The sequence below is a fragment of the Zeugodacus cucurbitae genome, chromosome 4 (assembly GCF_028554725.1).
Source record: "Zeugodacus cucurbitae isolate PBARC_wt_2022May chromosome 4, idZeuCucr1.2, whole genome shotgun sequence".
In the NCBI taxonomy this organism is placed as follows: Eukaryota; Metazoa; Arthropoda; class Insecta; order Diptera; family Tephritidae; genus Zeugodacus; species Zeugodacus cucurbitae.
The window spans coordinates 41,360,710-41,388,646 of record NC_071669.1 but is presented as its reverse complement, the minus strand read 5'-3'; the positions used below and the strand labels follow the sequence as shown (position 1 = coordinate 41,388,646).

At 34.9% G+C, this 27,937-nt stretch overlaps 1 long non-coding RNA gene across 1 annotated transcript; it reads right to left on the bottom strand.

Moving 5' to 3' along the window:
• Positions 1 to 734: 734 nt before the first annotated feature.
• On the bottom strand, positions 735 to 26,853 carry LOC105218616 (uncharacterized). Its single transcript, XR_852094.3, has 4 exons — positions 26,636 to 26,853; positions 8,819 to 8,960; positions 8,528 to 8,715; positions 735 to 2,216 (listed from the first exon to the last, which is right to left on the bottom strand). It is a non-coding gene; the product is annotated as an uncharacterized LOC105218616 (long non-coding RNA).
• Positions 26,854 to 27,937: the final 1,084 nt, after the last annotated feature.

Sequence of the window (27,937 nt, the reverse complement as noted above, 5' to 3'; positions counted from 1 at the left end):
CATTTTGTAAAAAATTCTGAGTGCAGCTTCCTTCTGCTATTTCTTCTGTAAATTTAGTGTTTCTGACGTTTTTCGTTAGTGAGTTAACGCACTTTTAGTAATTTTAATTCGATTTCAACTATTTTCATGGTGTATGTTGGGTACGTAAAGGACTGCAGACAATTTGGTCTATATAGCTTTATTGGTTTGAGAGATTTATACAAAAAACTTATTTGGGGACGAGTCCACGCCCACTTTTTAAATTTTACTCTTTATAACTTTATTTATAGCTTAGTTATAAGGTTATTTTGTGTAAAACCTTTCATCAACAATTTTTTTTAATTCAATAAGCATCATATTTGGTGAAGGTCTCTCTCCACTTTGTTTTATGAGCTGAGTGTCTTATTATTTACAAGGTGTCAGCCATCTATGGCTGGCGTTAAAATTATTTCCAATTCGTGATGAAAATTATTCTCTAGATGCTGTAACACAACTCCGCTTATGGGAATGTGGCAATTCTGCTGCCTGAAAAACTACTAAAATATATTCGTTTTAATTTTTTTTTGCAGCTCATTTTTTAAACATTATTCATCAATCTGGACGGACAGAAATCATTTTTAGCATTTTAATTTACATAATTTAATATTTATCTTGAATAGCTTTAGACGGTACACGCAAAGCAAATCGAACATTCTGCAACCTGCAAGACCAAATAAATCATGTCAACTGACATTATTTAGAAGAATGAAGCGTGGAATGCTGATAACAAATTGATGATATATTAAAAGTTAACGGCATATACATACCCCCATGAAAACATGTTATCAGTGAAGTGGAATGCGCTAAGCATATTTACTAGCGCAATTGAATTGATCAAAGGTGACATACGAAGAGCGAGATCCTTTTGCATGGATATTGACTTATACGCATATGTAAATGTAATTACTTCCAAACCATTTATCTGAATGATGAAGTGTGACATTAGAAAATAGCAAAAATAATTTATTGAATGTGTGTGTTAAGGCGTATTTCTGTATTGTAAAATACAATTTGACTCTTTCCACTTATGGTTGGGTATGGTGGGTCGTTGGCCCAAGTGTTAAATGGCGATGAAAGAAAACCTTGCCTTTGGCCGTGAAACGGTGTTGATTTAGATGCTGAAGGTTACCCAAAAATTTACAGCATGCATAATATATTTGCTTGTTGCTTAGTGCGTTCAGGAAACCAGATGCAAGTGCGTCTAAGTAATACCGTATCTCGCATTAACAGAGACATCAACGTAAATGATATTACTTGTGTACTCTTTTGCGGTCTACAACACATATCTATTTACATACTTAAATGAAATCACAAATATCTATTGATTACTCAACGCAAGAATTATCATATGAACCATCGGCCTAATTTTTTCTTCGGGATATTATTAGTTCTCAAAATTGCTAAGCTTTTCCAGAGTTTAGTAGTTTATAAAAATAAGTATTGAAGGGCTAAGTTCAGGTGTCATCGAACATTTTATACTCTCGCAATGTATTTTTTTAATTTTATTATTATAATATAACACACAATTTGACTCTCATAGTTCAAAGGTCTCGTATATGGGAAATGGGCGTGGTTGTGAATAGATTTTGACATTTTTCACAACATATAATTGGGATGCAAGGGAAATACTACAAATATTACATATTACGTCTATATTGAGAAATTGAGATGGCGAAATAGCTTAAAGTTAAGGAAACCGTTTTCGTTAAATTGATGAACTTCCAGAACTATGAAATTGCCTCATTTAGTTGCCATTCGTTTGCCTGGCTTCCTTTTAATAAATGTTTACTTGTTTCATACGTTCTGGAAAAATGTGCAATAAAATTTTATTAGTAGAAAATTGTGTAACTTAGTGTTCGCCGAATGCTACAGGGCAGTCAAGCAAACGACTGGGGCATGATGCTCTACGAATTATTACGATACAATTGCGCTGGAAAACTCATTTGATTTGTTGGTGTTGCTTCATTGTGACAGCTGCCCACCTTGTCTACTTGCGCAAATAATAACCGTATAACTGTTGTTCGCCTTCGATTGCCTTTTACCGATGGTAGCGAGTCTGCCTAACGTATCTTTCTGTACTCCTTCCTTTATTACTTGTCCTCATTAGCATTGTTTTTGTTGTTTGATCGCTATTGTTGGCCGGAACGAAAAAGGGATTTTTGTAATAATGGTCGAAGATAGATAAAAGTGGTTGCCATCTGAAAGTAAGTAGCAGCGTTAAATACGATAGTTAGTACTTTGGTGTTTTGCTGTTTTTGCTGTTTTTAATTTTATTACTGTTTGTTTTGGGCTTTAATGCAGGTAGTGCGGCGTTCAACGGTGCAATAAGGTATGAAGTGAATTTCTGAATTGCTGACAATTTTTCCATCGCCTGTTTGCTGCGTTATTTTAAAAACTTTCTTTATATCTTTATGGTAGTTTATTATATTTTACAACTTTTCGACGTTTCTTTTTTATCTTACGTTCTTTTTACCTTAGCTTCTTTGCTTGTACTGTTTTTGTTGCGGTTTTATTGCTGACACTGATAAGCTGCGTAATGGAAACCAGTTTTATCAGATTAAAAATGAAGTGCTGATCTGTTAATTGTTTTTAGAAAAAGTTTTGCTGGTAGATGGAACATTTCATTTACTGACACTTTCTACAAAAAAAGGAAAATGCTCCAGGGCAAAATAATGTTACTCATACACAGTGGGAGATTACATGAAATAATGTTTTGTGATTTCATTGCCGACGATTTACGAAGTGTGAAAAGGAGCGATAAGAGAAGCCACGTTAAATTATATCTGATATATAATAATATTAAAATAAATATCTGATATTCTTTAAAAATATAAAATATGGTCAAGAGTATAGTTATTATGTAATTAACTCATATATTTACCCAATATTTGGTAACTTACCTCAATTTAATAACTCAGTTTGTAAAATGGATAGAAAGTGCTTCATAAAGAAAGATTCAAATACGTTGTCAAATTCCCAAGACGCGTGTTAAGACAACATCTTAAAAATATGTATACTGTCCACTACAGACTATGGATTAACATACATAAAATGGGTATTTGAACGGGGAAATAAGGAAACCCGTTTTTAAGCTTCCTTAAAGCAGATAAGCAGTGTATAGCTTATTTTCATATCATAATTAATCTAAAGGATCCAGAGTTTACCGTAAAGTTTTTATTTGATATTACCAGGCAAGCTTACTTAATAAAACTGTGTATGACTTAAATGCTCTTAACATAGAAGGATTTGGTACCAAAAAAGATATAGGTGAATACGGTGAATTCATACGTTATAGTTTTACATCTCCTCAGATATATTTTGAGATATGGTGTATGACCCAAAAGTGAGCGACGTCATTCAATCTGAGTGCAACTCTCCTCTATGAAATTAATTGTTTCACTAGTCAGCATTCCATTAATTATTCATTCATACTTTCATAGAGAGTCCATAGTTATTTTTGTAAAAATACTTATAGCCGGTAAAAGAAGTCTATATGAAAAAATAAAACATTAAAATCTTTTTAATATTTTTCTAATATCCGGAGGGCTTTATATAGTTTAATATGTGAGATATTTTAGTATATTGAGTGATTATATTCTTAGAAGTAATATAGATTGGTGGCGAAGAAAAGTGAAATCGGTTCACTAATAATATCAAATATAATACTATAAAACAAATTTCGTTATCTTAATGCAAACATGTTCTTAAGTATAGACCATCCCCTAGTCCCAATATACTAACCATAGCGTCCACTCCAATAAGACCCATAAAGTGTGAGAGTATAAAATGTTTATTTACACCCGAACTTATCCTCTTTTTCTGGCCAGCAAATATTCACATATCATAATAACGTACAAAATTGCTCTTTTTTATACTCTCGCAACAACGGGAGTATTATAGTTTTGTTCACATTACGGTTGCTTGTAAGTCATAAAACTAAACGAGTTAGATATAGGGTTATGTATATCAAAATTATCAGGTTGACGAGACGAGTTTAAATCCGGATGTCTGTCTGTCCGTCCGTTCGTCCGTCCATGCAACGTTAACTTAAGTAACAAGTAAGGAAGGGCTAAGTTCGGGTGTAACCGGACATTTTATACTCTCGCAATTTATTATTTAACTTAATTAATATTATATAATACACAATTTGACCCATATATTCGTCATATATATTATACTAGTAGACCCTGCCACACGTTTTTGTGGCTAAGGCATACATTGAATTAAGTTGGTCCAATCTTGGCTTCGGCGACGATATTGATTACTCGAGGTAGATTTATGTTACGCAGCATGATTACAACTCACACTACTTTTAATTGCAAAGTACAGGCAATTTTAAATAGTTTGGGATAATTGACTACGTCATCCTGGTTTGTAGCTGTGTCAACTCTCTTGGACCGAAATTCTAAATTGTCACATTAAGATCATCGATATCTTTTTTTTTTACCACCAATATAGGTCATTGAATCAGTCATTTATGGCTATCATATTGAGGTTTCATGTCAGGAAAATTTCTCTTTCGAGTCAATGAAGTGACAGAAAACTGTTGGAAATGTTATTAATCCATCGAGGTGTCAACTGCCAACTACTTCTACAATCGCATTTTAATATTGTTGCAAAAACACTCATATGTTAGTTGTTAATTGGCGATTCTTTATGTGTTGCCACAAATTAAATGACTTTAGGCATGCGATTAACCCGTCAGTAACAGTTGATCCAGGAATAATTGGAAGAGTCTCAGTCGGTTCACAACCACGATGACTACACAAATACTGTATAATCAAAATCTGTGGCTTCCCTTGTAGAAAAATTGTCGAAATCGGATATAACTTTTCAATGCCCCGGATATCGAACATGAAGAACTCAGTGCCTTAGAGTAATTTTTCACCGCAAATTTTGTTAAATCTCTCAGATATCTTAATTTAATTCAGAGAGAATCTTTTTACGATCTTACGATGGGCTTAATCTATACTAATATTATAAAGAGGAAATGTTTGTTATACTTTCGCAACAAATGTTGCTAAAGAGAGTATTATAGTTTCGTTCACATAACGGTTGTTTGTAACACCCAAAACTAAACGAGTTAGACATAGGGTTATATATACCAAAGTGATCAGGGTGAAGAGTGGAGTTCAAATCCGAATGTCTGTCTGTCCGTCCGTCTGTGCAAGCTGTAAATTGAGTAAAAATTAAGATATCTTGATAAAACTTGGCACACTTATTTCTTGGCACCATAGGAAGGTTGCTTTCGAAAATGAGCAAAATCGGACTACTGCCACGGCCACAAAATGGCGAAACCCGAAAACACATAAAGTGCCATAACTAAGCCATAAATAAAGCTAAGGAAATAAAATTTGGTATGAAGGATCGCACTATGAAGGGGTATATTTGGATGTAATTTTTTTGGAAAAGTGGGCGTGGCCCCGCCCCCTACTAAGATTTTTGTACATATCTCGCAAACCAATAGAGCTATATAAACCAACCTTTCTGCAGTCGTTTTTTTTTAGCCATTTCCTAATACAGTCCAAAAACGAAAGAAATCAGATCATAACCACGCCCACCTCCCATACAAAAGTTAGGTTGAAAATTACTAAAAGTGGGTTAACTCACTAATGAAAAACGTCAGAAACACTAAATTTCACACAAGAAATCGCAGATGAAAGCTGCAATCAGAATTTTTTACAAAATGGAAAATGGGCGTGGCGTCGCCCACTTATGGGTCAAAAACCATATCTCAGGAACTACTCGACCAATTTCAATGAAACTTGGTTTGTAATAGTTTCCTTGCATCCCAATGATATGTTGTGAAAATAGGCCAACTCGCTTCACAACCACGCCTACTTCCTATATACCGGAACTTTGAAGACAATCTGAATCGTTTACTTTACAATATATAAAGTAAGTACTAGTGAAGACATCGGTGCAGAACTTTGCACAAATACTATGTTAATCGTGTGGCAGCCCCATTCTAAAAATCGCTGAAATCGGACCATAGGTTTTTAAGGCCCCATATATCGAACACGAGGACCTCGGTGCTTCTAACCTAATCTTATGGTTTCCAACTTTCAATGGATTTTATACGAATATGTGGGTCAAATTGTGTATTATATAATATAAATAAAGTTAAATATATAAATTGCGAGAGTATAAAATGTTCGGTTGCACCCGAGCTTAGCCCTTCCTTACTTGTTTTTTTGTTTGTTTGTCTCGAATAGGCTCCGAAACTACTGAACCGATTTGAAAAATTATTTCACCGTTGGAAAGCTTTAATATCCCTGAGTGACATAGGCTATATTTAGTTTAAAAAAAAAAAAATAGGGTTCCTTACCAAAACTCCGATAATGTAAAAAAAGACCAAAAAAAAACTTTCTTTAATCGCGAATGCTGCGAAAACGATTGAAGATATAACAAAGTGATGTACTACAATTTTGTAGAACTTATCATTATCTACAAAAACTCTTCAATTATAGTTTTGTCACAATAAGCGGTTTTATATAAAAAAATTAATTAAAATACCACTACTTGAAAAGACTCTCTATTTATACCTTAGTATTAATCCTTATCGAAATAAATGATTTATTATTTAAGATCGCTTCAAAACCTTTATATAACTTTTTGAATTATTAGATTCTGACATTCCATTATCACGAGTTAAAAATTTTGAAATTTTTCGGCGGCTAACTATGCGTTGTAGAGTTGTAGGCGTCACTCGGGCACGGAGGTACGGGAGGGGGGTTAAGATCACTCGCGCGGTCGATTCCCTACTGAATGGTCCTGTGCGGAATTAAAAAAAAAATTGTCGCTTGATAATAATATAATATAAAAATGAATTTCTGTTCGTTTGTGCCGCAAAAAAACGAGAACGGCTAATCTTAGTCTTGAAATATTCGTGGAAGGCCAGAAAAAGATTAGAAAGTGAGTAAATATGGAAAAATTGCGAGGAAGATAATAATAAGAGAATTTTATTCGAGTTGGCAAGAAAAATATAAAAAGAGAAAACAAAACAATAATATTTTGAAGGTTATCATTGTTGCTTTGTTAAAATAGTTTTGTTATAGTTCAATTGTAAAAGGTTGTGTCGATAGCCCAAAACAATTTGTAACAAATAAGGAAAGGCTAAGTTCGGGTCCAACTGAACATTTTATACTCTCGCAATTTATTGATGTAATTTTATTAAAATAACACACAATAAGGGCTGATGTAATTCCAGAACCAATTTCATTCATTTTCTCCACCAAGATTAACGGGAATAGGGACAACTTGGCACCTGTTAGTAGGCAAACAAACGGCACATTCGGCCTTGAAATTACTCCCAAATTGCAAATGAACGAAACAACAGTCGGCAAAATCGTCAAAAACAGCGCTATAACTAAGATTTTCCAAATATTCAAGAAGTCGCTGGAGGTACTGCACAGGACTTTAAAAGATCTTGATTGTCGATGAACATTTTTGGTGAAGCCAGGATTCTGTTAGCAGGTGATTTACGCCAGACTCTTCCAATTATTCCTGGATCAACTGTTACCGACGGGCTAATCGCATGCCTAAAGTCATTTAATTATGTGTTGAAAGAATCGCCAATTAACAACTAACATATGAGTGTTTTTGCAACAATATTAAAATGCGATTGTAGAAGTAGTTGGCAGTTGACACCTCGATGGATTAATAACATTTCCAACAGTTTTTTGTCACTTCATTGACTCGAAAGAGAAATTTTCCTGACATGAAACCTCAACATGATAGCCATAAATGACTGATTCAATGACCTATATTGGTGGTAAAAAAAAAGATATCGATGATCTTAATGTGACAATTTAGAATTTCGGTCCAAGAGAGTTGACACAGCTACAAACCAGGATAACGTAGTCAATTATCCCAAACTATTTAAAATTGCCTGTACTTTGCAATTAAAAGTAGTGTGAGTTGTAATCATGCTGCGTAACATAAATTAACCACGAGTGATCAATATCGTCGCCGAAGCCAAGATTGGACCAACTTAATTTAATGTATGCCTTAGCCACAAAAACGTGTGGCCGGGTCTGCTAGTACCTTATAAATCGGATAATATGTGAAATATCTGAGCCAAATTAAGTGAGCATATAATCTTAGATATAATGTATGTTGGTGATGAAAATGAGTGAAATCGGTTCAGGAATTACCTCTGCTCTCATATACTATATATGATGATTTTCGTTATTCTATTAGACTTTATGCCGAATATATGGGTCAAATAGTGTGTTATCTTAATAAAACTATATCGACAGTATAAAATGTATATTCGGTTGCACCCGAACTTAGCTTTTCCTTACTCGTTTGCTATAAATTTCATCAATTATGCTTACAATGCAGTTTTTTACGTATTCATAATTATGTATAGTTTAATTAAAATAATATATACTTTTATTATAAAACATACTTGTGCAAATAACCAATTAAATTTATATGAAATAAATATCTAAATTGTTCCAATTCCCCTAGTTCGGTGTGGTACACGGTGTATAATTAGAATTACCATTCAGTATAGCTCTGGCGCGGCGGCTCCATGTATGAGTAAGTATAAGTATTACTGCCATCATCATCAACCTCACCCCGTCCCTCCGTTGTTTCCGTTCAATGGCAGTAGTTAGTGCACTCAAAGATATCGGCCAACAGACGGACGATAGTTTATCCTCTTAACGTGGCATCCCGTTCTTCACTAATCTATTTTGTGGTGAGAGAGAGAGAGTAGTACAAGGGAAAAACAATATGAAATTAGTACACTGTTATGTTGCAGTCAAGGGGTGTGCGCGACCTGCGTACTTACCATAGTGCATTCAATATATGACAATGCAAAGTAATTGCTGTCGTGATCGGATCACGCGCATGGCTCCCAATTATCGGGTTGCTTTCGGTGGCGTTGTTGATGTGCTTAAACTGTTTGAGTGGTATATTATAATTGAAGCCATCTGAAATGGGATAAACAGTATGCAGGTGAAATTGTTGCCGTGACCAACGATCGAATTCATCAATATATGCGCATGTTTGGGTGTTGGAAGTGATGGTCGCTGTTTATACTTGCAAATTACCTTACTTTACATTGCACGTTCGTGGCGTATACGTAATATTTGTATGTAAAAGTTTTATGTTGGAAGCGCTTGTCAAATAATGTATAATGACATATGCTCATGAGATTATATGTTAGATTTGTTGCCAAATAATCGCAATTAATTCATTACAACATGACTTGATGCTGAAATTTATTCTACAAGTGTTACTCATACGTACTGACGTACCGTTTCTACTGGTTGTAGTTAATTGTTGTCACGTCGTATTTTTGTTGAAAATCCATGAATGCGTGGGTGTGCGTTGAATGGTGATGTGATACTAATTTTGACTAATTTCAGGTATATTCATTAACGAAGAAATAAACAATAGCGATAATTAATGAAGTTTATAACAAGCAGGAAGTTTTTGAATGATAATAATAATGACTTAAACAAAGCGCAGCTAATGGGAGATATACACAATATAATTTAAGGCAATACTGTTACTGAAGGAGTTAACAATTCGTGAGTGATAAATCATAAATTTAAATATTTTAGTATGCAGTTTAAGTAAAAAATTAAAACATCCAGTCTAACCGTCCATCTACTTAACTACGCTATTGAAAGTACGATGCCAACATTATCAAATATCAGTACATAGATCGGCATACATACACAGTATACTCTCGAAAAGTAAATCGATTGGTATTTTGGGTAATTTACATTTTTGAATAATTTACTTTTCCAAATATATACACAAATTATCTGTTTTTATAATATGAAGTGCATTTTTAAACTTAAAAAATTCATTCATTTATTAGCTTCAATAAAACATATGGATTTACATGAAAAACATATTCACATTTACATATATACATATGTATTTACTACGAAGAGAAAAAATCTTGAATATTCTTTTTTTTCTTTTGCAATATATTTTCTGACCATTTTTGTACGACAATTCAAAAAGTCTGACACCTGATTTGCATCGTTTTCATTTTTAAACCAGTGGATCGAGTAGGAGAGTTTATTTACTAAAAAGACGCGATAAACAAGAGAGTAAGTGTTTTTGCAACATCGTAAAAAACGCTGCTTGCTTCGTTTCGTTTTTATCACACTCTCTGAGAAGTAAATTAAAAAATTTACTTTTTCGAGGTGCATGTGTAATTTTAAAGGTGATTAACTTTTCCGCGATTATTTACTTTCTGAGAATTTACTTTTCGAGAGTATACTGTATATATATATTATAATTGAATATGTGACGACGAAAGTTAACTATATGGGTAGACAGAATATTGGAGGCGCTCCTACCACACATTATCGAGTTGAAAATACATTAGAAGAATGCAAGACATTAAACCCTGTACTATGATATCAAAATATTATATACACATAACTATGAGTATAAATAAATTTTACTTCCGTAATAACTAATACAATTTGGCATGTACAAGTCTGGATGTCTAAAATGCCGTAAATATCGAAAAATAAAATTTGAACACTTCCAGAAATTAACTGAAACCAAAAAAGAAGGTTAAGACGTAAGCAGAATTACTTATGTCACATAAGCTGAACGCTAACACCAATAAAAAGTTTAATAGTGCTACTTGTAAAGATTTAATACAAACTCCATAAAATTTCACACATAAAACTATAATGTGAGATCACTAACAACACTCAAACTCTTATACACACACAAACACTCATTTGGAGGGAAAGCATATATTTTAAATACTATGCAACCCAGTATTAAAAATGACTCAACCAGTACCAATGAGAAATTTAACGTTAATTCCGGCGTAATGAGCGGCAGACGCAATACAAACAAATACACTTTGTACACAGATATGTAGAGGTTAGCTTTTGCATTGCAACCACGAACTATAAACGTGTATGTGTGTGCGTATATGCGTGTAAGTATTGTGTCTGCCATGTTTCGGTTGATATTTCAACACTTTTGCTGTTCAATTCGCGCTTGCTGCTACACCCAGTGGGAGTAATGCAGCTTACGAGACGTTGAAATTTGCATTTAAATACAGGTATTCACGCTAAAAAATACGTCCTATAACGAAACAGCAACTTTGTTTCATTTGCCAAATGGCTCAAGCTCAACTTCGCTAGATGTGCGCATATTTGGGTATGTATGTATGTAATTGTTGTATATATGTAACTGCTTAAGCGATTATAGCTAAATCAATAAATATCAATAAAATCAGCCAGTTGGAAATACCGAGTGAAAACAGTCCACTCTCCACCTGATCGTTCCAACGGAGTGGAGGTCTTCCTCTTCCACAAGGAGGTACTGCATCGAACACTTTCCCCGTCGCTTTGTTGTGCTTTAAGCGGGTAATTGCGATTAAAATTTTGTCATAATTGGGCCATGAAACATCAGTTTCATCATCATTGATTGAGGAATCGGGTTCACCATCTTCACAATACATTATAAAACAAATTACAAGTGCATTTAGAGGTATTCAATTGAAAGGAGAAAGTTGTTCAAGTAAAAAAAAACTAGTAAGTTTGTAATTATCGAGTTACTGTATTAAAAAATTTCTTTAACCTCTTCAGGATGGAAAGTTTATTCTCCTCATTTGATTCATGGTTCTGTCCAGCGAAGTAGGAAACAAATAGATGACAGATAGGACCAAATATGGAAATTAAAATGGATGGGGAAGCAATTCAAAGCCTAAAATATGATATCGCAAGCAGAGAAAATAATAGTCTTGACAGACGGCAGCGCTAATCTGCATTAGTGGGCATAATTTGCTTTACCTTGCGTATTTGATCCATTGTAATGCAATTTGTAATGCGCAAATTTTCGTGCAGTTAGCTGAATTTACCAAATTTGAGTTGGCATTGCTGCTGAAAAATGGCCGATTTTTGATTTGTGAAGATAATTGTAAATTATGTGCAAATATATTATCAATAACTAATTTTAATGTTTTTAGATGGCAGAAAGCAAACTGTGAACAGTTTCAACTCAATTACAGCCAATGTCCTAAGAGGTTTGTTTTCTTTTTTTTTAATGAATTTCTAAATCAGCTGTTTAAATTGTCGCCTGTCACTATAAAATTCCAATGCGCATTACAGTTTCTAAAGGCGCATTAATTCGCTCGTCTGTCACTGCTATAAAACCAACGCGTTTTCATGAATTTACCAGGCTGAGGTACAGCATATGTATGAAGACCTGTATTGTTTTCGTGATAATCAGAAAACAGTATAAACTCTTACGCTTGACGCAATTGACACATGCAGGAAGCCAACCAGCTATACAACTAAGCAGTGAACCAGTCAGCTGACTGAAATATGGTTGGTATTTCCGCTTGCATTCATTAGAAGTAACGACTGCACTTTGTGATTGTAGTTAAAGCTGGTTGAAATGTGCAGCAACACTCATAAAAATACACTTCTGCAAGCACATACCCAGCCAAAATTCCTTAAAGCACTTATATAAATATAGGACAACAGTAGCAGCATTCAAATAAGTCACATGCAGTTGTGAGCAGTCAAGCCGAACCGTGAAAATATACAAATAGTCGGACGTAAACGGTTGAGTGGTTATATCTGTAAAAATGCATGCTTTGTAGTATGTTTTGCTAGTATAACAGTTTTGTTCACCTAAAGGTTGTTTGTATGAGTACCAAAGTGATTATCTTTATGAAACTTGGTGAACGTGTTCGCAGGCACCATGAGAAGGTTAATATATTGGATAGGCGAAATCGACAGATTGACTCGCCCACAATATATGACCACCATAAGTATGTGAAATATTTTAGCAAATTTAAATGAACGTAAAATGTTGGATTTGCTGGAAAGTAAACATATTTTTATTTAACGATTTTATGATTTACCCGAGTCTGCCATAAAATTAAGCCACGGAGAAGTTACGTCACGTTGCTCCAGATTTTATTTTAATTATGTAGGAAAAAATAAAATTTGCACTTAATGTACATGTTAGGGAACCATATTATAACTTTTTTTTTATTTTTACAGCCGGTTTCACAAAAGTGATAAGTGAAAAATTGCCTATTTCAGTTTCACCATTTGACTTAATTTTTATTTAAATGATCTCGCTTTGCCATTTAAATATTAATCAGATTTCCTTTTATTTTCTGCTTTTCTATAATATTCTGATCTTTTTTAGAAAACTACAATCATTATTAGATCCGGGATGGTCAAAATAAATATGGATAAATTTCCATAGAATTTAAAATTTTGGTCTGTTTACATTTTTATTTGTCAAAACGGGGTATCTCGCCATTGCCAACTACATTTTTTTGGAAAAAACCAAACTATTGTGAATGAAAACAAGTAAGGAAAGGCTAAGTTCGGGTGCAACCGAACATTTTATACTCTCGCAATTTATTGCAGAAACTTACAAACATACAAAATTTACCCATAAATTCGGCATAAAATTTAATAGCATAACGAAAAGCGTAATATAATATATACTACATGAGGGCTGAGGTAATTCTTTCATTTTCACCAGCAGGGTACACTATATCCATGACTATACGCTCACTTAATTTTGCTAAGATATCTCACATATTAACCAATACATATATGCGGAATAAAGCCCACCGTATTTTTGAAAAACCTATACATAATTAGGTATATGGGAGCTAGAAGATGTTATGACCCGATTTTAATAATTTTTGGAACAGAACACTATTAGAAGAAAATAATTTTCTCTGAATTACATAAAATTATTCTATACGGCTGTGTAAGCTGAGCAACACCAAAAGCTCCGTCAGGATCGGGAAGGACCTCTCCGAGCCGTTCGATACCAGACGAGGTTTCAGACAAGGTGACTCACTATCGTGCGACTTCTTTAACTTGATGCTGGAGAAAATTATAAGAGCTGCAGAGCTAAATAGAGAAGGTACAATCTTCTACAAGAGTGTACAGCTACTGGCGTACGCCGATGATATCGATATCATTGGAAACAACACCCGCGCCGTTAGTTCTGCTTTCTCCAGACTGGATAAGGAAGCGAAGCGTATGGGTCTGGTGGTGAACGAGGACAAGACGAAATATCTCCTGTCGTCAAACAAATAGTCAGCGCATTCGCGTCTTGGCTGCACTGTTGACAGTCAGAACTTTGAAGTTGTAGATAATTTCGTCTACTTGGGAACCAGCATTAACAGCAATAACAATGTCAGCCGGGAAATCCAACGCAGAATCACTCTTGCCAACAGGTGCTACTATGGACTAAGTAGGCAAAAAGTAAAGTCCTCTCTCGACGAACAAAAACCAAACTCTACAAGTCTCTCATCATTCCCGTCCTACTTTACGGTGCAGAAGCGTGGACGATGTCAACATCCGATGAGACGGCACTAGGAGTTTTCGAGAGAAAGGTTTTGCGGAAGATTTATGGCCCACCCCAGATTTATACCCCACCACACGCCATGAACATAGTTGAAATCGGATAATAACCACGACCAGCTCCCATACAAAGGTTAGGTTGAAAATTACTAAAAGTGGGTTAACTCGCTAAGAAAACACGTCAGAAACACTAAATTTCACATAAGCAATGGCAGATAGAAGCTGCACTGAGATTTTTTTACAAAATGGAAAATGGGCGTGGCATCGCCCACTTATGGGTCAAAAACCATATCTCAGGAACTTCTCGACCGATTTCAATGAAACTTTGTTCCCAATGATATGTTGTGAAAATAGGCCAAATCGGTGCACAACCATGCCTACTTCCTATATACCAAAACTTTGAAGACGATTTGAATCGTTTACTTTACAATATATCATTTACTTTACCTATATATCGAACATAAGGACCTCGGTGCTTCTACCCTAATATTAGGGTTTCCAACCGTCAACAATATTTATGACGAATATGTGGGTCAAATTGTGTATTATATAATTTTAATAAAGTTAAATAAATTGCGAGAGTATAAAATGTTCGGTTACACCCGAACTTAGCCCTTCCTTACTTGTTGAAATTAGGATATGTGTTTTTTTTTTGTTTCTTATGTTTTTCTTAAGTGAATTGACGCACTTTTAGTAATTTCCGGCCTAACCTTTGCATGGGAGGAAGGCGTGGTTATTATCAGATTTCAGCTCTTTTCATGGTGTGTGATGGGGTACGTTGGAGAACCGACTGCAGAAAGTTTGGTTTATATAGTTTCCTTGGTTTGAGAGAAATGTACAAAAAACCTATTTGGGGGCGGGGCCACGTCCACTTCCCCAAAAAAATTGCATCCAAATTTGTCCCTGCATAGTGCGATCCTTTATACCAAATTTTACTTTATTCAATTTATTTATGGCTTAGTTAGACACTTTATGTGTTTTCGTTTTACGCATTTTGTGAGCCTGACAGGGTACCGATTTCGACCCCTCTCATGGGGCCAAGAAATACGTGTACCAAGTTTTGTTAAGATATCTTAATTTTCACTCAAGTTAAGTTCAACAGAATGAGAAAGATATTTTAAATCTAAATAGTAAAAGCATTTAACATTTCATCGAAATGACTGGAAAATTCGGGTTTTGCAGTATACTTTCGAATATTTTATATTCGTATCATATGGCGAATGTTCCTGATACTACTTTTTGTTTTGCTTTACCCCTCGAGCTACTACAGACTTAATACATTTCGTTAGATATAATATACCGCAAAAAAAAATCGCAGATAAAACAGCAACAAATGCAATGCCCTCAATACAAAGCAACTCGAAAAGTGTAAAACGAAACAAAAATCAGCTGCAGTAAGTCAAGTGCGTTGGTAAAATGGCACAGCGGTAGAGGTAGTGCTTGACTATTGATATTTTCACAAAAATATTTCTCTGTAGGCAAATACGAGTGAGTGTTTGTTTAAGTGTTAAAAAGTTAGTTGTGCTCAGTGCTGTCACACTTTTAGACATTTCAAATATTCGCTCGCTCGCTCGCACATTCTTTCTTGCTTTGCGTATATGTTGTGGTTATATATTTATGTGTTTTTTTATTTTTTCAGCGTTTTTCTTTCATTTTTTATATGCTTATAACTAGTGTAGAATTCTGGTTTACTTTCTCTGGAAATCGTTTCATCACGAATGGCATTTGAAAAGTTATTACTGGACGATTGCAATGTGTCATAGTAATTCGTTGATACAGTGCCCAACAAGCCATGAGAAAATTTATTGCATACTGTGTGTCGCATACACGTGCGAATCGATTTAGGACCGATAATAAATTTAGATACCATAAAAAAATTAATAACCCTTACACATATTTTACCATCGCATTAACTAAAAGACGTACTCTGCGTATGATGAACATTTTGAGTTTTTAAATGTTGAAAAAAAAAACAAATCCACATTACAAATAAGTTGTATAAGTTAATTTTTATGAACTTTTAACGCAACAAAACTCTTGACTCTTAACTTTTTTATGCGCCGATAGTTGTAAGTGGGTAAAATTAAATTATCATTTATGTCAGTCGTAAAAATAAAATATTACATGGCATTAATACCCCAGTTTGTGCATGTGGTTAAAATTAACATTCAGGAGTACATAAAGTTGCAAAATAAAAATTAAAAAAAAATTTCAATTCTTATGGGAAAAATTTAAATTTGCACATCTCAACCAAGTGAATTTACATTATTAATTTATATTTTGCAAAGCCTACTCTTGTGCATACTTCCGCATAGTATGAAAATTTAAAGAACTTGTTTAGCATAAAAATGGGTTATTTAATGACAACAGCAGACCATTTAAATTCTAAGATTCTCCATAAACCTGTTTCGTACACAAATGCACGTATATTCACGTAGCATTCGTTCAAACCGGTAGTGCACAGGAGTGGCATAACAGTGGCAACGCCTGTCGTGGTTGGAAAATAGTTTGTGATTGCAAAGCAGTGAAATGAAGAAAACAGAAAACAATTTAGTGAAATCTGCCTGCTGCGCTTGCAGTCATACCGTGGCTGTAAATGGCAATGATGCAGCATTTGTCAGCCGATAACAAAACAAAACGAGCAGCAACACAAACAAACAATTCAAAGAAAAACAAAGAAATGTGTGTCATTTGTATTAAATTTCAGGAAATAAAAATATAAAATCGGGAGAGCAAAGAATAACACAAACCGAATAATGTCAGACGTAATGAGTTGAAAGTAAATAAGAAATTTGTTCCTAGAAAATGTCGAGTGTACATGTGTGGCCGCATATACTCACGCACAATAATCAAATATCTATAAATATTGTGTATGAGCTGTTCTAGTCCTTTTTACAATTTTTAAGCTGAATAATAGTGAAGGCCCCATCGACGGCAACTGAGTTTAGAATTTTATACCACAAATTTTGACCACTGAAATGCAGATAATCTGCACAGACGACAGGTGTGCGCGTTATGCATGCTGTAGATTTACTACACCACACCGCTCTTCCCAGATGCTTAGATACGCAGGGACAGCATACCATTAAATTTCGCTCCACAGATCATACCAATGCTACCATTATTCAGGTGAAGTCGCTTGCTTAAAAAGTGGTAATGCTACACATGTTATGGGACAGCGTTCCAGCAGTGTCAAAGGTCCATATCAGAGAGCAGAGATGCTTAAAACTACTGCTGCTGTTGCTGCTGGCTAACGACTATCGGTTTAGTGGTGCATAAACATTTGTTGTAGATGTGTTGGCAAACCAAAGCCCATTTTCACAAATATTTATATGTGCATTAGCTGATCTATATATTTCGAAATGAAAGCACTTTCTATAATGGAATGACAGTGAATAACGGCGGACAGCACAAAGCGAAGTTTAAAGCCAGGAAGTTCTTGGTCTATTAGCAAAACATTGACACATATTTATTGGATTACAAAACCTACCCTTAGCATTTGTGGTATTAGTAAATCCTATTATGTAAATTAGGGTCCTTTTGTTCTCAAGTCGCTTGCACCATTAACTTTCGACTAGGACGATTTTAATTAATTATCTGCTGAATGTAGAATTAAAAGTAGTACAATTTTATAAAAGAGAAATAATTAAGAATTCAGAAGACAACAAGGAATATTTTTTTCTATTTTTATTAACTTTCAAGTTGTGTATGATTTGACCTTTTATAGTGCAAATTTAAAGAGTTTCCATATACGTATGAATTAATGTCTGTTCCACTTTCTTTTCAGCAAATTGTGACTTAAAAGAAAATTTTTAAATGTCAAGTTCAGTTTATCTTAATCCGTGACAAAAATTGTTTCATAAAATCCTAAAAATGTTCTGGCAACCCTGGAGCGAAGTGAAGTGAATTAAAGTGTAATAGAAATAAACTTAAATAAATTAGAACAAATTAGAAGTTATAAAAGCTAAAATAAAAAGAGCTTGTTTCTACACGGAAGTGATTATTACGGAGATCACCTGTAAGTTGAAGTGAGGTGAAATAATCGAATAGGAAGGCTGCTGCACCTGCTAAAAGTTTCTAGATGTAAGACAACCTGTTTTCATTTTTCACTGGACCTTGACCACGAAAAGGGAATCTGGAAATCCGTAGTATAAGCTTTATTTTTATCTTATACTATTTATATATCTAATACAAAAACCCAATTGTAATACTGTACTAAGTAGTAAGCTTTTTGCTTTACTCGATTAAGATTAGCCTAAAAGTATACACCGAAATCTGTATACAACGTTGCCATATAATTATTTTTACCAACTAGTTAGTGGCTTATTATGGAAAATCTCCAAACACCTCTACCTGGGGGGGGGTCAACTACCCAAAAACCCGGAAACTACAGTTTACAAAGCAAATCATTATGAAACCATAATAAACCAACAATCCAGGCAGTTGGAATCAATAGAGCAATTGTGTGCTGAATTAAAAAAAGAGATAGCCTTGCTCAAAGCTGAAAACCAGTACCTTAAAACAAAAAATATAATATATTCGTCAAATACAGATCAAAATGCTAAAAGATTTGAAACGGATGAGGAAGAGCTTTCCCGTGAAACAGATTGGATCTTGAAAAAAAGACCTAGTACCTTATTGAGCCAACTACGTCAAATACCGCAAAAGCAGGCGTAATTGACAAAAAAGAAAAGAAAATCTTTCGGCCTCCACCAATAATGATATCGGGGGAATGAGAATACCAAAAAATTTATAATATTGCTAATAATGAAGCTAAACAAGGATTTTTTATTAAACTTCTAAATAATAATATCTATAAAATCAGTACATCAGACGCTGATGATTATAGAAAGATAACAAAGATATTATCCAAAGAGAGTTTACCATGGTATTCTTACGAAAACAAGCAATCGCGAATCGCCAATTAAAGTAATGGTAAAAAATTTACATCATTCAAATAAGCCAGAGGCAATATTAATTGATCTTCATGAAAAAGGATTCAAAGCTATAAACGCAGTTAACAAATTGAAATGGAAAACGAAGGAGCCTCTAGATATGTTTCTTCTTACCTTCGAAGCAACTGAAAACATAAACAACATATATGGAATAAAAACAATATTACATTCTGTTGTCGTTATTGAGGTTGTAAAGCAGTCAAAGCTCATACCACAATGTAAGTTGTGCCAATCTTATGGACATACTCACAATTACTGTGGCAAACAACCAAGATGTGTGAAATGTGCAGGAAAACATAAAACCATTGAGTGTCAGAAACCTGCTCAACATCAACCAAAATGTTGCAACTGTGGTGAGGCTCACCCTGCAAACTATAGAGAATGCGTAGTTGCAAAAGAATTGCAAAAGATTCGGGACCAAAGGACTGGTACAAAGAAAAACGACCCTCGCGCTAAAAATCTGGTTGAAAAAGATGCAAAAGATCTCTCAATAAACACAACACGCCAATTAATTGCAGCAAATAAAATTACATCATCAAACGGAATTAGTTACTCGCAAGCTGTGAAAGATAACACTTGCTCAAATGACGCTAGCATTCTTCAACAAATATTAGAAAAGCTTACAAAGCAGAATGAGTTTACCGTTTCAATCGAAAAGAGGCTTTGTAAGCTCGAAAAAGCAGTAGAAAAAAGAAAATAAATATGACTAAATTCTTAAAAATTATGCTATGGAATGCAAAATGAAACACAAAGCTAGAACGAATACTCAACACTGAACAAATTGACGTATGTTTAATATCGGAGACCCATTTCAGCAAGGAAACCCATATTAAATTCAGAAAATTTGAAACATATCACGCAATACACCCAGATAATTGTGCGCGAGGAGGAGCTGCAATTATAATAAGAAACAATATTAAACACTACCAAGAAAACTGCATATCTACAAATGAATTCCAAGCAACAACTGTAACGATAGTTAGTGGCTACAACATTCCCTTTACAGCGGTTTACAGTCCTCCAAGACATCAAATAAAATGCGATAAGTATATAGACCTGATCTGCAGCAACAAAAACCGATTTATAATGGGCGGTGACTTTAATGCGAAACATACCCATTGGGGCTCGAGACTTATAACCACAAAAGGTAGAGAGTTATTCAAAGCTATTCAAATGACTGGGTGTAGTACTATGTCTACGGGGACACCAACTTACTGGCCAACAGATCCATTTAAAACACCAGATCTTATTGATTTCTTTATCATCAAACATATCTCACAAAACTATATGTGCATAGAAAACGGATTGGATATGACATTGATCATTCGCCTATACATATATTTAACACTACATGAAAGTGTTGTTATTAAGGAACCACCATTTACACTAACTAATAGAAACACGGACTGGGAATACTTTAAGGATGTCCGATGTTGATAATCAACTCAAAATAAGTTGTAGTTCGGAGTTAGATAACGAAATTTTAACAAACACAATACAATATGCAGCCTGGAGTAGTACACCGATTAAAAGAAGCAGACCACAAGTATACCAAAGAGATTAAAGAAATGGTTGCAGAAAAACGCCGATTACGCCGGAAGTGGCAACAAACAAGATCTCCATCTGACAAAAGTTGTCTTAACAAAATAACTAAAAAATTTACCAATAAGATAAAGTCATTTAAAAATTTAACTCTTAGCAATTATCTGAAAGGTTTATCAAATGATGAGTGGAATGATTATTCATTCTGGAAGTGTACAAAAAACTTTTCGCGATATAGAGAAAGCAAACGTTTTTCAGAATACCTTGAAAGTGTTTTTAAACCAGATAATACAACCAATGCAGATGAAATGGAACCTTATAATTATATCAACCACACAGAAATCCCTCTCGTAACTGACGATGATGTGTCTTCGGAAATAAAAAAATTGAAGCCAAAAAAATCACCTGGGTTTGACCTTATTACCAGTGAAATGTTAAAACAGCTACCACAAAATATTATAAGTAAAATTACTGATATAATGAACGCAACTTTTAATCTACAATACGTTTCTATTTACTGGAAAACCGCAGAGGTGATTATGTTCAACAAACCTGGAAAGCCTATCTATATCTCTACTACCAATGCTTTCAAAGCTTATGGAAAAATTATTTGCTATTCGTCTTAACAAAATAATCGAAGAGAGGAAGCTGATACCAAACCTGGAAAGCCTATCTATATCTCTACTACCAATGCTTTCAAAGCTTATGGAAAAATTATTTGCTATTCGTCTTAACAAAATAATCGAAGAGAGGAAGCTGATACCGGCGCACCAATTCGGATTTCGAAAAAATCACTCCACTATTGACCAAGTGCATAGAATCACACGAGTTATCGAAAATGCTTTTGAAGATAGAAAAGTATGCTCAGCTGTCTTCCTCGACGTTTCCAAAGCGTTTGATAAAGTCTGCCATGGCGGACTCCTAAACAAAATTAAGGTGTTTTTCCAACAGCATATTATAATATTTTAAAATCATATCTTTCGGACCGATTTTTTCGAATTAAACATGGAGATATGTACTCTGACTTAAAGGAAATTAAAGCCGATGTTCCTCAGGGTAGCGTGTTAGGTCCCATCCTCTTCCTACTTTTTACGTGTGATCTACCTAACGATGGCAATTGCACTACAGCAACATTTGCAGATGACACTGCTGTTTTGTCTCTCGGAAGAACGCAAACTGCATCAATTGTCAGCTTGCAACAACATTTAAACAAAATATATGAATGGACATCCAAATGGCGAATAAAATTAAAAGAAAATAAGTCAGTACATGTGGATTTCACTTACAATAATATTAGATATATGCCACTATACATAAATGGTGTACAAATACCATATCACAATACTGCGAAATATTTGGGTATGACATTAGATACAAAACTTAGATGGAGCGCACATTTTAAAAAGAAAAAAGAAGAAGTAGAAATAAAATACAGAAACATGTATTAGCTATTGGGTAGAAACTCTGCTCTATCCATATTTAATAAAGTCCTGCTTTACAAAGCAAATACTCAAACCAGTATGGACTTATGGTATTCAACTTTGGGGCTGCTCAAGTCCCAACACAGTTGCACAAGTCCAACGATTTCAAAACAAAATCCTAAGATGCGCCGTCAATGCACCATGGTACATTCGCAGCCGTGACCTTGAACGCGATCTCGGAATTGATTCAGTTGCCGTAGCAATCCATAAATATGCCAAATCTCACATGGAAAGACTTTCACATCATGTGAACACTGAAGCCTCTGCTCTTGTCGCTCAAAGCGAATGGAAAGAAAGACTAAAACACAAAAAGCCGCACCACCTCATGCAGTAGCCAGACTCTCCGCTATATACAAGCACAGAATCCTTAACTTATTTATATGAAACAATAAGCAAAACAAATTGTTCGTTAGTTTGTATTATATTAACTAGTAACAATGGCAAAAAAAATATAAAAAAAAATTAATAAATAAAATCCTACGAAAAAAGAATGAAAGAAACCCTAGATGATGAAATCTTCGAACTCATGTTGTAAGTAGTTCAAAAGAAAGCTAAGCCTGCGATGCTGGCTTTTTGAACTCACATATAATTTCAATGTTTTGAAAACCTTATAATAATTTTTATAGTTTAAAATATTATTAAACCTTCTTTGTCGATATTAAACGAATTAATTACTTCTTCGTCAGTAGGTAGGTAGGAGTGCAGCCATATATGTAGTTTATGGGCTCAATTAGCACTAGGTGTGCTATTTTGATTACTTTTTCGTCAACAAACAAATTCTAATTTATTTACTACTATGTACTTTTGATAAGGAATACATACACATTAATATAAACTTTCCTCCTTCTTCCTCTTAAATCTGCTATTGTACATAAATAGACATTCGAACTATAAACCATTAAACACCCAGCTAATATCCGGCTAATACCCGGCGCTTAATATAAAGTCTTCTGAGTTTAAAGGAGACCTCCTTTTAATTAATTTAAAATTGAACTCGCTTATAGCGAATCCAATGCAAATGACTGAACGCCGTTAATGTTCCCTGCTATAGCAGCGATCTCTTTGACAAGGCAGACGGTTCTCATTGGAGTAACGAAGTAAAGGGGCGGATGCCAGCAAAGAAGTACTTGGCAACTTAATGTTGCCAGAGTGAAAAAGTGCAGAAGTTTGTGAGTGCAAAGGCGAGGCAGACGAATTAAGTTTAGAATGCAAAGGTTTAAGAGTGCACAAAGTTTACGTTCAGTTGAGGTAGTGCATTTCCCGCTGTCCATAACATAGAGATGAAGCGATGAGGTAGTTTATTTCTTTTATGCTTTATTTCTTCATTAAATTAGTAGTTTATAAAATTTTGCACGGAAAAAAGTGATTTTCAGACCGAAACCCATGAAACCAATACTAATGCGCAAATAACTATGAGAGAAGAAGAATAGAAACAATGGTATAATACGAACAAAGAAGAAGGAAAACAAACCTCCAGCAGCAAGACAAGAAACTGGTGCTGTACAGTGAAGGGAAACCAAGAAACAATTCATTGGCCGTTGGCCTGTTGGCGCCCACAATCACCTCTGATGGACAATGAAGCTCTTGACACTCTGTGTTGGTAGGCGTTAATGAGCGTTGACAGAGCGACGCAGGGCATTATGCTATCATCATTGCTCCACCGTTGAAAATAAACTACCAGCATTTAATAGGATTTCCTTGCTTCATACTGAAATGTTTCCCTAGTCTTTCGCTTTTTCTTTTCTTCGAAATTTTTTTCATACTTTTTCTAAAGATTCCTTCTTGTGCGTATTCTCAATGCCTTGAGAGTTTTATGTTCAGAATGCACAAAGTAAAGAGCAGGCACAGTTGACGTTGTGCACAGTTTCTAAAGACGTGACCTTGATAAGATGCGACAATCTCAAGTTACTTGAATGTTGAGCATTGAGAAAAATGTGTGGGTCAGATAATGTTGGCAAGTTCAAAGGATTGGCAAGTAAAAAGGTTTGTGGGAGTTATTTATGGCAATTTTCTATGAATTTCTATGAAAGATGTGAATGTTTATATTAAATTCATAATAATAAAGTATGGTTGCTCTATTTGGATCCGGGTGTATAGTGATAGCTACCAAATATCATATAACCAATATATATACCAAATATCGTATATATGTATATATTTTTTCTTCCCGTCATTTATATCATGCCATTGTGTTTAGGTACACTCATTTTAGACCCACCAAATAATGGCCAAAGATTTTAAAGTTGCATGCGCAGCACGTAATTGCGGTTATTTATGTAGGTGTTAATTTTTGGATCTTTGGTTTGAACATGTTTTTATATTCGTCATTTAGGCGGCTAATAGAGTGGTACTCGCATTGTATAGTATGTACTGTGTGTATTCCTGAACCGATTTCAACCATTTTTGCCACCAAACTACCGTATGCCCAAGTCTATCCATTCACATAATTTTGCGAAGAGCAACCTGAAGAGATTTAATAGCTGCCATTCATCCAGAAAATACAACGGTTTGGTGTGCTTTGTGGTCTGTTGGAATCATTTACATTTCTTAAAAAATTATGCCGGTGAAAACGTAACCGTCAATGGCGACCGTTTACGAACGAACTTTCTCGCTTCTTCTCTGTGAGGAGCTTGGCACTCACACCCGCTAAATCCACGGCGACCCTCTTAACCAACTGGACGAAGGAGTAAAGACTAAATCTCAATATTCACGTCGATGACACACCATTACCGACTGTGAATAATCCCAAGATTTTGGGTGTTACATTTGACAGTCTACACTCTTTCGCTCCACACACGACCGAGATAATCTCTAAAGTACAGAGACTCAAGTCGCTAGCCAGTAGAACTTGGGGAAAGGACAAAGAAACATTGCTGCTCATTTACAAGGCTATCGGCTGGATGCAGCGGCGTGCAGCAGAGGAAGATACAGACGTGTCAAAACATCGCACTCCGGACAGCTATCAGGATGACTCTTGATGTCCCCAGAAGCACATTTGCGCAATGAGGCCACTATGCTGCCTATTAAGGAGCTTATCAAACAGTTTCTACTAGGGTGCTTTCGAAGAAATCCCCCATGTAGTCCCTTGCTGGAAGCAGAACCGCCCCAAGGTGCATCAAGAGGTCACTCCTCTAATACGTCGACGAACTTGAACAATACACCGACCAGACTGCGGACGCAGACAGTTTCAGACACGCTCTAAGCGCCATTCACAGTGGAGCTATTAACACCTTCCTTGCCTCCCTTCCAGTGAATGGTGTCCTTGGAACCAAACCACCACCTTTAGCAGACGAAGAGCTCGAGTTGCCGCGTGAAACCAGAGTGACCCTTGCGCAACTTCGATCTGGATATTGTAGCAGGTTAAACTCCTACTTATACAGACTGAGCCCCGACCTTTTTGCATGCCCAACGAACCCTACTCATGTAACACCTCTTCCCAATAGTCCGACCCCGTCGAAACAGCATGTTTCCTGGGCCTCCCGTTAGATAACATCGAGGACAAATAGATTTATGCTTTCCGTTCCGGCAGAGATAGATAATCGTTACAACAACAACAACAACCGTTATCGCGCCATGATAACCGACTACTTGATGCCTGAAATTGAAACTTTTATAACAGATATTTTTTTAATTAACAAAAAAAATATTTTTACGATATATAATGATTTTTGTTATTCTAGTGGACTATGCAGGACGAATTGTGTGTTATCTTAATAACATTAAATACTAAATAAATTTCAGTTACTACCAAACTTAGCCCTTCCTCTTTTATAAAATATAAATTGATTGATATATGCACAACTATGATCAGTTGCAATCACGTTCTGGATGCGTGTTTGTCGCTATATATAGAAGAAATAAGAACAGTATATTTGACTGTGGGTTTTGATAATTTCATCGTATACATCCGCAAATAAAGTTGTAAATTGAAATTTTAATTTTAACTAAAGCTAATTCTTCCTTAAAAACAGGTACCACATTATGTTACAAAATATTTTACCGATTAATAGTATTTTAAATTAAATCTTCCAAAATATTCCATAAGTTAGTATGTAGTTAACAATTTGCTATTTGCTATTTATTTTTATACAAAATTTTTAATTTTGTTTTAATATTTACTTTAGTGTTTATTATTGACAACTTAATTAGTTATTCCCATAGATTTTCTCAATTTCACTTTACTGCTATTGGTATTCGCGGCGACACTTAGACATAAATATATGCATGAATTAATCATTAATCTTGCCCACAATCCTATTACGATTTTATTTTAATTGTATTTTCTTTAGCTTACCATGCAGGAGATTTACAAAATATAGGCGTTATAAACAGACTAGGATTTAAGCACCTTCCATTCATTTCGTTGCGTAACACATTTCAGAACACTTTCCTGTGCGATTCCAAATAGATATTGTGAATGCATTAATACCCACTTTGAATTGTAATAATTTCCGTTGGTTTTAACTACGCGCACGGTCTACTTTCGCTTTCTCATCCGTTATAGTAAGCGTTCTAATAGGTACTAAAAATACCTTAAAAACTTATCGTAGCTTAGACCCCGAAAAACTTTCTTTCGTACAATGATTACTAGTTAACAATGATTTAGTGTGTGTGCCTGTTAGCCAATATTTGCTCGTCTATTGGATGCTATGTTTGAACAGTTATATTGGTGACATCAGGATCCAGTGTGCCAACAGCTGTTGAGCGTTGCAATACTGTCGTGTTAACGAGCCATATACTTGTATTCGGCACCACTCGGTATATTTTCCTGTTTCTATCTTGTAAGTACGAACTTTAACACTCTCTCAGCTCAACATGCATTCCAGTGTGGTAGGCAAAATAAATTTCGCATCGTCTGTTTGATATTAACCAATCGGTTTACGCTCTGTGTAATACCGAAGTAGTGGAATTTGTTTTTAATGTTCTCGCTTTCTATGCTACGTTATAGCAATTAATTAGGTGTTAGTGCAGTTATTACTTGATGGAAATCGAGAGAGAAATATAAGAGAAAGCGCGAGTAAGTAGATTATAGTTCACCTCTTCAGTTGCCCAAGATTCACAGGAAGTTCATCAAATGTTGTGTGGTTTTTAGCACGTTGAACCCGTTCCTCAAATGAATTCCTCCAAAAGAGTGCGTTGGCCGAGTTTTGCTATGTAAAAAGTGGAAGTTTTAATACTCTTTAGCACACTTGAAATATGCTCAGAACTATAAACTTTTTAATAACATTACTTGAGAAAGAGACAGTGCAGCTTTCATATCTGTCTTATGATAACCTAGAACATTTACATTTTAGAACATTGGATATATGAATATTATTTATCTTAGAATTAAGGTAAGGACGGGCATGATAGATGTGTGGCATTTAAGTTGGTGCACAGCATCCACAGTATGGTGATTTACGACAGCCAACTTTTTGCACCTAAGTGTTTTACAATGCAATAAGTTAAATAAACTGTAAATAGAGCGAAGTTATCCTACATAGAATCGGAACATCCACAGGAAGTCAATTTACGCTATTTACCCTTTAGCTCATTAAATTCATTCCGCCATGCTGTAAGTAATAGCGACGAAATAGCATCAACGGGATATCGGTCT